This window comes from Pseudonaja textilis, chromosome 1 (assembly GCF_049901715.1).
Source record: "Pseudonaja textilis isolate UNSWEBS1 chromosome 1, rPseTex1.2, whole genome shotgun sequence".
In the NCBI taxonomy this organism is placed as follows: Eukaryota; Metazoa; Chordata; class Lepidosauria; order Squamata; family Elapidae; genus Pseudonaja; species Pseudonaja textilis.
Window position 1 is genome coordinate 313,648,137 of NC_141990.1, and position 12,636 is coordinate 313,660,772.

Below are 12,636 nucleotides of genomic sequence, written 5' to 3' on the forward strand. Positions count from 1 at the left end.
GAACCATTTATCCTACATGCATTATTGATAATTTCAGAAGTACTTTATGCTCATTTTAAGAGAGTGTAGTGGTGTAGTGGTTAAGGTCCCAAAGTAGAAACCAGGAGACTGTAAAATTCTAGTTCCACCTTAGGCACAAAGCCAGCTGGGTGACTTTGGGCCAGTGTCTATGCCCTAGTTCATGCTGCTCCCAAAAAAACAGAAGAAAAAAAAGCCTGGAAAATGCCAATGAAATTATGAAAGGTCAAGAACAACTTGAAGGAGAATTTATATTTATTTGGGTCAAAAATCTAGGTCAAGCTTATAAATGTCACCTTACATTAATTCTCTTATATGATTTGCCTTTCATGCTAATATCATTAATGGAAAAAAAACAGAACAAACTAGTATACTGATTTTTGTGTTGCAACGAAACAGTAGTTTCATTACATCTGGACTTCAAGGTCCAGGACCTGGCAGAATCCAATGGTAGATGATTAAATTAGTGTCATACATCCCTGACATCAGTAATAAGCCAGTATGAATATCTCAAGGACGACCATGGTCCTTCCTTCCTTCCTTCCTTCCTTCCTTCCTTCCTTCCTTCCTTCCTTCCTTCCTTCCTTCCTTCCTTCCTTCCTTCCTTCCTTCTTCACTGTTACAATAGCAATACACATTTTACTTTTTAATAAAATGTAAAAATAATTTATTTGAAAACATATTACCCATTTCTTCAACAAAATCATGTTTATTTCCAGATCAGTGGGAAGCAACATTTGGTGTTAATTATTTTAGTAAGCATAAAAGAAAGAAAAAATGAAGAAACTTGGGGTATTTGAAACCTTGTTAAAATCAGCAATCAATTTTATTAATAAAAAATATATTGTAAAGGAAGGATTCCCAATCTCTTGTCTCTCCATCCTACTGGAATATAGCCCCCAGGATCCTTTTGAGTTCTGAATTGTGTTTTTATCATATAAGATTTAATTATGCTGCTAAATTATAATGCTTAACATGCTGGATTATCATTTTAAACATGACAGTAATGGGCAGTTGTGCAAAATGCTGTTAGTTAATCCTGTTAACAAATTAAATTTTGCTTAGAACTTGGCCCCAGTCACCTTTAGGAGGGTGATCCATATAAGATCAAGGGCATTTATTTTATTTTATTTATCTATTTGATTTGTCAATTGCTTACAAGATAATATGTATAAGTATAAACATGAGTACGAATACAGGAAATAGGTACAAATAAATGGGGACAATAGGACAGGGGTGATAGGCATGATTGTGCACTTATGCATGCCCCTGACAGACCTCTTAGGAATGGGGTGAGGTCAATAGTGGATAGTTTGAGGTTAAAGGAGTGGCGGGTTGGAGGATGTAACAACAGAGTCATTTGCTTGAAAATAAGACTAGCATCCCTGTTAGGTAGTGATTCAGAAGTAACATCATACAAAATGACTATCTTAAAGAATTATCTTAAGACTATTTAGTAAAATGGCCAAAATTAGAATTCTTTCTTTCTTTCAGTTTTGCTTCTTCTTATGCCAACAGTAGTGTAATAAGTTTTGCAATAGATAAAGGTACAGGTAATCCTCCACTTACAACAGTTCAGTGACTGTTCAAAATTACAACAATACTGAAAGTGCCTTATGACCATTTTTTACCTTTACGACTGCATCCTTTTGGAAATGTGATCAAAATTCAGATGTCTGACAACTGGCATGTGTTTATGGTGATTTCAGTATTGCGGGATCATGTGATCACCTTTTGCAAACCTTCTCATGTGCAAGTCAGTGGGGTTGGCAGATTCACCAAACAGCCATGTTACTAACTTAACAACTCCAATGATTCACTTAACAACTGTGGCAAGAAAAGTCATAAAACAGGACAAAACTCACTTAAGAATTTTCTTGTGTAGCAATGGAAAATTTGGGTTCAGTTGAGGTTATAAGTCAAGGACTACCTGTAATAGAGAGATAGAGATAGATAGAGATAGAGGAAGAGGGAGAGAAGATAAAGAAAAAGATATAAAGTTTATTTCAAATGTTCTTTGCCATCTGGCTCTCAGACTTGCTGTTGAAAGAACCACCCAACCCATATAATTAGCAGGACCTCATATAGTTCTCTTGATCCTGAATAATAAGAGCTTCTGTTAGAATTATTTCAAAGTAGTTAATGACTTGCTGACTTTGACTGGGGCAGCTAGTAAATTTCCAAAGCAGGACTTAGTAAGCTACAGACTCTCAATCACACATGAACTCTAGAGCCAATTTTGGAGACCCTAGACACCATTACACCAGAAAAAGCAGCAATAAAATTATCAGATATCCACAGTGTGGATTTTTCCCCCAGTTTCAAGGGAAATGAATACAAAAATTATATTCTCACTCTGATTTAGAACAATAAGCTCTAAAGCATCGTGACAAGAACCATATAGTATCCAGGGATAGTCTTCTCTAAACAATGCCTTTAAATATTTTTGGATTACAAATCCCATGGCTCAAACCATGCTAGCTCATATTGTAGCTGTAGATCCACACAATTCCAATGGAGCAAGCTACTGTATAGGGGAGGAAAACAAGGAGAAGAAATGGGATTTTTGCAGTGGAATTTTACAAAGAGAAGACATAAGGAAGAATGAGATTGATTTAAAAAGTTGTTTGTTCAGCTAACAGAAGTGAAAAAAAAACATCTGCTGAATAGCTGCCAAGTACATGGGGTGCATCCTAAGAGCTGCTTATTGTTTATTATGGGTAGCTGATTCTTTGTTGATGATCAAGTAGAGGCTCTGAAAGAAATAGAAGACAGCTAGTCCCTAGAGAGCAAACTTGCCAGTACACATGGTTATACGATTGGGATACAAGAAGTATGGTGGTGCGATGGCTCAGTACTTAAGACACTGGGCTGATCAACTGGAAAGCCAGCATCCCTGGTTCAAGACTCGAGTGCCATATGATAGGGTGAGCTCCTGTCCTCACCCCAGCTACTGCCAACCTAGAAGTTCAAAAGCATGCTTTTGATCAATAGGTAGCGCTTTGGTGGGAAGGTAACAGCGCTCTGTGATATTATGTGTCCAGATGACCATGTAAATGTCTTTGAACAGTACTAGCTCAATGGCATTAAAACACTCCCTATAGACTAGTGGAGTAAAATACAACTAGTGGAGTAAAATACAAAAGTGACTCTTTTACCTTTAAAAAATATATATGGTAAATATACGATCAGGAATTTTGTGATTAAAGTCTATGGAGAGATCCTTAACAATGTTCCCCTTAACAAAGCAATGCATAGCCAACTAACCTGAGTGCCAGAGAAGGATCAAGAAGTATTTCTACTGCATGTGCCTTGAGACAAAATTAGATAGTTGCGACCCACATTGTTGGTGGCCATTTTCTGCCTTAAAAACAATTCAGCAAATAGTCAGCATCTGCAAGGATGTGGGAGTGCTTGAAGAAAAAAAAAGAATGGAGAATAAATGGAGAATAAATGTGCTTCAATTCATCAGGACACTGAAAATTTACTAAGTCAAACAAATGAGCATTATAAAGGAGTTGTCATGCAAAGCAACTTTTCATAAGGCAGAGATTCAAAGAGCAAGTCCATGAGGCAAATGAGGCAAAAATCCAAAGTGGTAGAGTTATTCTGCAATGTTGGAACTCAGAAGCAGTATACCTAAGGGGAGGGGGAAAAGATATTGTTGAACAGGAGACAAGAGGGTGGTCTTCTAAAGAAGGGGTTTCCAACCTCCAGTCCATGGACTGGCACTACTCTGTGGCAGGCCAGAAACTGGGCCACACAAACAAGTGAAGCCCCATCCATGGGAAGCAGGCAACAGACAAAACCGTGCCCCCTCTGGTCCATGGGAAAACCTTTCTCCACAGAATCCTTGCCTGGGCAGGGGTGGGATTCTACCGGTTCAGACCAGTTCTATAGAACCAGTTGTTATGATTTTGCACAGCTCGGAGAATTGGCAAATCGTGTCCCTGGCTGGCCCCTCCACTCTCCTCCTGCCCCTCCCCTCCCCATCCAGTCAGGAAGGAAAAAATGGAGCATAGGGGGGCATTCAGTGCCTCAGGGGAGCCTCCTGGGGGTGTTTTTTCTCCTAGGAAGCTTCTCTGGGGCCCAGGAAGAGCTGCACCCCCCCTCCATTTTTTGTCTTCCTGGGCCTGGGCCAGAAGGCCCAAAAATATTTTGGGGAGGTGCTGCTAAAAAACAAAAAGCCACACCCACCCAGTCACATGGCCACACCCACCTAGCCATGCCTACCTAGCCACACCCACAGAACCAGTTGTTACAAAATTTGAATCTCACCACTGCCCCTTGGGGCCCAAAAGGTTGGGACTCAGTACGCTAAAGAGCTGAGAAAAAGCAGACAAAAAGAAAAATTGTGATTTATGTCATATGAGTGTAAAGCACCTTAGGATATAAATAGAGACATTTCAGAATAGTTTTAAGTGCAAGCAGTCAAACATAGACTTGCTAAGACCAAATGTTACAATAATAAATTACCTTATTTTTTAGCAAATAATTTTATTAGTAGATAGTGGGCATGCTCTGCTATATATCTTCATTTCAGTGAAGATGTGAAGTGTCAATAATATCCAAAGTTTTATGATTTTCCAAACAATACTTCTAAAATTTTGTTTTCACTTTGTCGTTATGGGGTACTGAGTGTAGATTAATGAGAAAAAAATGCATTTCAACAACTATAGAATCAGGCTGCAGCATAACAAAATTTACAGAAGAGAAGGAGAGGGTCTGAATATTTTCTGAATGCACCGTAGAGATATATAATTATACAGTATGAAAATTAAGCAGCAATGTAAAACTAAATAAATGTTCAGAACAGCTGATAAAACAAAGCAGGTCTTAAGTGACTAAAATACATTTTCACTTTTTAGCAAAAGTACTTAATCACTTGAGAAATCACCCACTCTCCTTTCAGGTCTGCTTCACAAGGTGAATATCAGTACAGACAATGCCTACAAATAAATAGAAGCTATCTATAAGTTTGTTTACAAGGCAGGCTCTCTTGAGGGTAAAGAACAGGTAGATTTATTTAGAAATAATGCCATTTGGTGTGTTATGTTGTTTCTGAGCTGCTACAGTCTTTCAAATTAACAGCACATGCCTGAATATATTTTGTAGCTGATTGGCAGCCACTGCAGGGCATTTTTAGCAGATGTGTAAGAGTGAATTTCATTGACCAACCTAGTTGCAACATTATGCACTAGTTGTACTCTCCAAACTACTCTCTGGAGAGGGGAGCTTTTATGGAGTGCTTCACAGTAATTCAATCTTGAAGTAACTAGCATTCAGACAAGAGTCTGTGATGGAACATAGTAAGAAGATAGATTCCCAGGAGGAAGGTGTATTCCACAGGAATAAGAGGGAACTCAGTTCAGAAAGTTTGTGTGAAATAAAGAGAGTGAAGATAATCCCTCCCTAATAGTTCCATAGGCTTCATGTGGGCTGTAGTTTGCTTTAGTTGGGCAAGATTCTGTCTATGAAGTGTGGAACAATAAAGATATCTACTCGAAAGATATGTGCTTGGTTTTGGAACCTGGCAATTCTCTTTCTATATGAAGCAGCTGATTCATGCAACTACCATTCGTTGGCCATTTTATAAAGTTGTGGTGGCACAGTGGTTAGAATGCAGCATTGCAGGCTAATTCTGCTGACTGCCAGCAGTTTGATACTCATCAGCTCAAGGTTGACTCAGCCTTCCATCCTTCTGAGGTTGGTAAAATGAGGAGCCAGATTGTTGGGGGCAACGTGCTGACTCTGTAAACTGCTTAGAGAGGACTGAAAAACATTATGAAGTGGTGTATACATCTAAGTGTTATTGCTATTGCTATTTTCATTGGCCTTTAGCCAAGAGCCTAGTTTGGGGAGTAGATGTGCTGATTTTAAATAATTGCAATAAAGCACCAGATAAACACAATATTAAATTTTGATGTTCCTGGTATTCAATGCAAAGAAATATTTATATCCGCTAGTTTCAGATAGTCAGTACAAACACTGAATACATTCTTTGATCTAGATAAGGCAGGGATATTGGGTTGCACACAGCATAGTCACAAAACCCTCTGCATCCTCAAAGTCAGACTCCCATGTTTTACATGCCCCCTATGAGTATATAAGAGACTGCCTATCCCTAGCTACTGTTTGGCTGCCCACCAATGAGATCATACTTATTATTCCAGCTGCTGTCTTTGATTTAGTGCAAAGAAACCTGTCATTTAAACAGGTGCTGCTTCCAGATATAGGACAAAAAAATGCAGAGAATCTGACAGACTCCAGACAAGTTCCCCTTTTTGCCAAGCTGGACTACCTGAAAAGGAAAGCTGCAGCTTGTCACCAGACTAACAGAGGCACAGAAGCACAATCATATAAGAACAGAGATAATAGGCCCAGTTCTGTTGAGACACACAAGTCATCAAGATTAAGAGACACTAGTTAAAAGATGTTTTCAACAATCTCTATGGTCCCAGGGTCATCTGTCTGGCTAGGAATAACATAATGAGGGAATTAAAAAAAATAGACAAGAGTTCTACAACTTCCCTTATATTCAGTAAAAAGCTTTGTTGGGCACAGAGGCTTCCTTCCATCAAACGTTTTCTTGTTCATGGGAAAAATCTCTTTCCCCCTTTTATTTCTTTATGGCACCATATCAGCATCTCTTGAAAAGCAACAGAAACCACTCTGTTGCCTTAGTGGCCCGTTAATCAATTAGTGAACACATCGGCCCAATCTCCCTCAATGGATCTAATGAAGCAGGATTGTCAAACTGGTGGTCCACGGGAAGGATACTTAAATCTGGCCAGTACGGCTGCTCTGAAAACAGCAAAGGACCAGCCCATGATGCTTCTGCCAATGAAAATAGAGCTTGGGAGGGCCACCCTCCTGAGCTCCATTTTCACTGGCAGAGGGTTGCAGGAGGCCATCCCAGCTGAAAATGGAGATTGGGAGCAGTGCACTCAGACAACCAGAGGCGCCTCGACACGAATGATATTGAGTTTGCCATGCCCATCCTGGCCACGTCCACCCCAGCCCCCAGAGGTCAAAAACAGCCCTGATGGGGCCCTCAATGAAATGGAGTTTGACACCCCTGATCTAGGTAAACAGTGAAATGGATTATTTGATAATATCTCAATTTACTGAATTACTTTATAGAATGTCAGACAGGTGAAGTGTTCAGATTGTTACGAGGACAGCATATTTATTTTCAAAATGCTGTGAAATTTCATTAAAGCAAGCATCCAAATGTTTCAGTATTTCTTAGGGCAGATTTTACCAGATCTTGTACTTTTTTTGGAAAGTTTATTTTAACTGCTGCTGGAGAATACAGTGAGCTCAACACAATTGATGCTGGTTAAGGCACCAGGCTAGAAACTGGAAAACTGAGTCCTAGTCACATCTTTGGTATGAAGCCAACCACTTGACCTTGGATCAGTCATTCTCTCTGAGCCCTAGGGAAAAGAGAATAAAAGCCAGTGGTGGGATTCAACTATTTTTACTATCGGTTCTGTGGGTGTGGCTTGGTGGGCATGGCAGGGGAAGGATACTGCAAAATCTCCATTCCCTTTCCACCCCACTAACCTGCTTTCCAGCTCTGTTCTCCTGTGTAAGGCAACAAAAGAAGACCCAGGTGATCAACTGGGACTTGGGAGGCAGAAAATAGATGGGGGCAGAGCCAGTCAGGGGTGGTATTTGCCGGTTCTCCAAACTACTTAAAATTTCCGCTACTGATTCTCCAGAACTGGTCAGAACCTGCTAAATACCACCTCTGGTAAAGGCAAGCCACTTCCAAAACTGCAGGGACTCATCCAGGTAGTTGCCAAAAATCAATGTCAACTTGAAGACACAAAAACAAAACACATACATACTTCTGGCAATATAAAGACTCCAGTTTGATTCATCATTCCTCAATAAGAATAAACTCTGGAGAAGATATCAACTCCAGTCATTGGAGATATCCTACAACATGCAGAAAAGGTCTATATTCCATAGGTCCACGATGGCAGACTATTCTAATAAGTCCACTCACATTGTAGAGAATCATGGTGTGGTAAGATCAAAATTTACCAGGATATAAAGCCATAACAATAGTGTTATCTGAATCAGGGGTGGGATACAACAGGGTTAACTACTGGTTTGGAATTTATGAGCTTCCCTGCCCAATGTGAGCTGCGCACCTGTTAATTGTCATTAGCACACTGGGTGCCCAGAAGCAACCTTTGAAACAGCCCTCTTTTTTTGTTTTTTAACTGCAGCTGTGCCTCGTTTGGCAGCTGAAGTTGAAAAATCAGGAAATAAAGATCAGGTAAGAGCCCGAGTGGGCGGGTGGGCAAAAACATCAGCAGACATAGAACCAGTTCTATGTCTGCTGCTCTTCATAGCTACCAGTTCTATAGAGGTGGACAGAACTGGTAGAAACCCACCCCTGAATCCTCCCTAACTTAAGGAGAAATTGAAAGAGGGTGATATTGAATATGGGTTGTTTTTCTTCCTATTGGTAATTGTCCAAATAATTATCAGAAATTGTCAGAAGCAATTTGTCCATTCCAAACATCTATAACTAAATTAGTTTGCAGGAACAGAAGGACTATTAGGGGAAAATATGCATGGACTTGATTCACTTCATTTACCTGTGAATCTGTAGCCTCTGAATTGCTTATAGCTCCAATACTGCCAATTTCTGGCCCCTATTCTGTTTATAATTGCTTTCTTTTCAGGAAGGCAGGTCAAACAATTATCATTAATATTGACTTGTCCAAACTTTCCATTAGCTAGACAAAGAAACTGCAAGAATAGGTTTACAGAGACACCAAAGCTCAGATTTATTGTAGAAAAGTTAAGGAAGCCATTATGAAAGAGTTCCAGCAACTGCTGTACATCAAGCACAACTGTTATATGTAATGAAATCAAATACCCCTGATTCTCCTACTTATACAATATAATGGGCTAGAAATCACTCTGTTTTGGGTGGGAGTCATGATATCCAGTTGTCCCTTGCTTTGGTAACGGATTAGTCTGGTATCAGGTTGCTCTCTCATATCTTTTTAATTCATTTGAGGTTGAATGTGAGGTTCAAATTAGATTATGTAGACCAGTGTTTCTCCATCTTAGCAACATGAAGATGTGTCGACTTCAATTCCCAGAGTTCCCCAGACAGGACTAGCTGGGAAATTCTGGGAGTTGAGGTCCACATACCTTCAGATTGCTAAAATGGAGAAATACTGATAAAGATTGTGACAGCAATCTATTCAGTAATCATTTCCAGTAACCAGGATAGTTTCTATTAATCTTAGGAACATTTATGGTGGTTACACTTCTCAGCGAGAAAAGAAGAACTGATTTGTATCTTCACAAATTTAGTGAGATTCAGGTTGCTCAGATAAGTAACAATTGAACTACACTAATTAGTTCTGGTTGAGAAGAGAAGCCGGTGACCCAATTTTCCAGAAGAAGCCAAACCAAATATAATTAAAGCTGAGAAAGAACATGGTACAGAAGACTTGAGAAGAAAGAGAGAGAGCTAACAGGTCAGTAATGTATAGCATAATGCTTACCACATTCTACTTATTAGTATTAACTTCAGATGAAAAAAAAAATGATCTCCATAAATAAGGGAAGAATTGAGAAAATGCAGAAGATGCTCTATTGTATTCCTTAGTTCCCCTGACAACAAACCAAGAAATAACAATTATTCCCCATTTTTCTTTTGATATTTCCCATTTAGCTGAAAGTGGATTTTACAGCTGTGGGTAGAAGCTATGCGCCTAAGATTCTGATGAGACAATTTGGAGGTGCATGAACCAAACTATTTGCAAGGAAGTGAAAAAAAATTAGAGTAATAACAAACAAGTCCAGAACTTGTTTGTTATTACCATAGATGAAGTTGCTTACTATAATGTATTTTCTTCCTTCCTTCCCTTGTAATTATTTGATGTAAATGACTAAATGATTTACATGATTATTTTTATTTTCAATGTTATTTTTATTATCACTGTTTCATGAAAGAAATGGTGTTCATCCCTTAATTGAGTACTTGATTGGTTAAAGGCAAATATGTGTATGTGTGCAATAAATCTCCACTAGAACATTAAGTCCAAGAATTAAATCAGTCTAGCTCTAACTTCTCAAAGGGGCTCAGATTTTCCCCAATACTTCCTCCTTCCTTCTTCCCCTCTTCCAAATATAAAGCTAATATTTCAAAATCCACCTGCTTTCCACCAGAGACTACATTAGAAATTCTGTTACTAAACTTTTCCAGCATGGTAAAGAATTAGTTAGCTATGATTTAATAGAAGTTGAGCTTGTGGCATATTCCAGTTGCTCTCACTTCCAAGTTGCAAATTTGCACTTACTTGACCCCATCTAAGCATTCAAATCTCATTGCTTTATTGACAGAAGAAAAAATAAATCACCCATTTCATTCAGAGCCAATTCACTCACTTGGGTGCAACAAATCCAATGTGGGAGGAATTATGTAAATCATTGCATCACATCACAATGATTTAATGTGCAGCAAACCATAAAAACAGCCTGTTATATTATGCCATTTTGTAATATACCAAACTGCTTTAATCTGAATTTCTCAGATTGTTCTTATCCCATTAGAAGATTTTTGAAAAATTATGTTGAGTGCATTATGTGTTCTCATTCCAGCTCTATTTCTTCAACAAATCTAAATTACAATAAGCTCAGTGTGACTTATAGTTCTTACAATCATTTATTCATAGAATTTAATGATTTGGACTTACATCTGCCTTAGACTGAGAGCATTTTAGTTGGTCAATTCACACCAGTGCTAATATTAAGTGAGATGCAAAGAGATTACTTTTCAGATGGTATTATTGCTTTTCTGAGATTTGTAGAGCTATATTCTGTTCATGTGGGAGTGGAAAAACTGGGATATTTGCTGGCTGAGATGACCATTGATTGGCCTTAGTACTGTTGGAAGAAATATCCATCTGGTTCATTTCCAAGCCAGGAGAAAGGCACTGGAGACAAAATGGAGGCTGGAGGCTGATTGGAAAGAGGGTCCATTTACTGATAAAGCAGAACCACCAAGCAAGTGTGATTCTGGACAGCTGACCACATGGAGTTGAGAATGGGGGGGGGAGTATTTATACCTTCTCTTGGGCTGTAATGTCAGGTGATGCTCCATTCAAAATCCAAGAAAGAAATACTCAGACTCCAATGGTTAGAGCAAAGTTTTTCTTTTACTGAAATTCAAAGTGGAAGCTACAGGTAGAATTCTGAATCTAAGGATTTAGGTGCGCAGATCACATATACAAAGGGATGGAATTGTTCCAACCCCCCAAGTTCAAAAGATTCTTCCAATTAAAAGTTCAGAATATGATCATGTGGGCATCTTCAGGTGGTGATGAGGCCTCTGTCCGTTGACCTTGACATATTTTGATAAAACTTCGCAGCTGAGCAAAGGAAAGAAGGCTAAGCAAGGAAATAGAAAGTTAAGAGCAGGAATTTATACTCCCCCCACCACTCCTCATTTAAACAGCACAAGAATGTAACACCTCCAGCCCTCTTCTCAGATGCAACCCCTCCTCCCCCTGTTACTCATGGCAGCTGAAAGATGCGAAGCAGTAGAAAAGTAGAAAAGATCTTGAAGGCTGACATGTGCACTTGAACTTCCTGTTCCTGTGGAAGAACTTGCATTCTATTGGCTGTTGCCAGACTCATGGGGCCATGTACAAATCCTAGGAATTTGTTTGAGATAAGTTTGGTTGATGTTTCTGAGGGTGATGCAATGAAGGGATGTTGGGTAATTCCTACTGTGGCTGAGGGCTAATCCTACCTTTGTTGGATCTTGGGTGAAGGTATTTGCTTATGAATAGAACTATCTATCCCTTTATCTCTGAAGTGCTTCATCTGCTGAGGGCTATTAAGAAAGGTGGGGGCTATTAAGAGTGAGTCTGCTTCCTGTCTCTAAAAAAACATGTTTCTCCATTTCTCATTTAGGGAAATATAACATTCTGCCTTTTTAATATTTCTCAAAATATTTCATTTTTCTAGGAGAAGAGTGGGTGCTAACTTTGTACAGTATACTCCAATCTGATCAATCAACGTCTGCTCTTTCTGCCCATCACCAGGATTCTTTCTGTATTATCTCTGAGAATGGAGGGGTCCTGGAATTAATGAAGTTCCCACCTTCCCATAAGGCAATTTGCTAGTCCTCTCCCCCAGTTTTAAGGCATTCATTTGTCTCTTATGAACATAATGCAAACCTTTTGGCAGATAGCTGGATGATAGATTAGCTGTGTAGCCATTGGGGATGTGATAATAAGTATGATAGAATAAGTGTCTAGTAAAATTATGCCTTGGACATGATGTGACTGAAGTACTCTTCTCCAGGGAAGGAGTAATGTTTTGATGATGCAAGAATGGGGCAGGACTATGAGAAAAACCAGGTAACTTACAAAGTGGCAGAATGGATGAAATGACAGCATCCAGAGAAGACTAATATAGTATGTATTTTGCAAATAAAGCCTTCTATGAGAATTTAAATGTCTTCAGAAAGATGCTTGAATCAAACTACTATAATGCTCAATATATCTGAAAAGCCACTGTGTTCCAATTTTGTTCAGGTGTCTTCCTGTTTCAGAGCCAATCCTTATTCCT